The following is an 844-nucleotide window of genomic DNA, read 5'->3' on the forward strand; positions in this document are numbered from 1 at the left end:
TTGCATAGTCAATGAGAGACATAATTACATCGCTACACCATCAGCTATTGTCAATAACGATAGGAAGTTGCTAATAGTTTCGCTCTTCACCCGGACCGTCTTCCGGCGCAGGACAAGAAATTATTTTATAGTGTTTTGCTTTCTGATGCATTACATGTATTTGCCTTAATATTAAGTTAAATAGGCAAGCGTTAGTATTGTTATTATATATGACTAACACAGTTTCGCTGTCTGGACATGTGCGTTCTTTCGTTGTGGAAGGTGGCAAGTACGCTTCTTGTAAGATTCGCCTAAGTTATTCTTGCTATGCTGACGTTGGGACTCTAATGGAAAGCTCAGTTTCCTCATAGATGGAAAAAACACATTCACCTTGACAGTATGCTCTTGTTTCGCCGAGTATCTATGTAACTACATACGTTGAGCTCGTTCTGTATAGCACGAAATTATGCGTAGAAGTTAAAATAATGTTTCCGCCCGGGATCGAACCGGGGACCTTGCGCGTGTGAGGCGCACGTGATAACCACTACACTACGGAAACTGACGGGAGTCTTTTCTCGAGACAGGATAACTGTGTCGGGAACGCAGTGCTTTCACTCTCCCTGTCCCCCTCCACAGCGGTTTGAACCAGATTCTGAGTAACGTCGTGGTGGGGATACGGCGACACGTCAGGTCAACTTGCTGTTCTCTCTCTCTCTCTCTCTCTCTCTCTCTCTCTCTCTCTGTGTGTGTGTGTGTGTGTGTGTGTGTGTGTGTGTGTGTGTGTCGCCAAGTGCCCGTCCTATCGCCACGTACCTAATAATCCTTAGTTTGTGACGACTAGTTTTTTAGTATGTACTTCGAATGA

At 44.8% G+C, this 844-nt stretch overlaps 1 non-coding gene across 1 annotated transcript; it reads right to left on the minus strand.

The window, feature by feature from the left end:
- Positions 1-465: 465 nt before the first annotated feature.
- Positions 466-538, minus strand: Trnav-cac. Its single transcript has one exon. It is a non-coding gene; the product is annotated as a tRNA-Val (tRNA).
- Positions 539-844: the final 306 nt, after the last annotated feature.

Source organism: Schistocerca americana, chromosome 9 (assembly GCF_021461395.2).
Source record: "Schistocerca americana isolate TAMUIC-IGC-003095 chromosome 9, iqSchAmer2.1, whole genome shotgun sequence".
Taxonomy (NCBI): domain Eukaryota; kingdom Metazoa; phylum Arthropoda; class Insecta; order Orthoptera; family Acrididae; genus Schistocerca; species Schistocerca americana.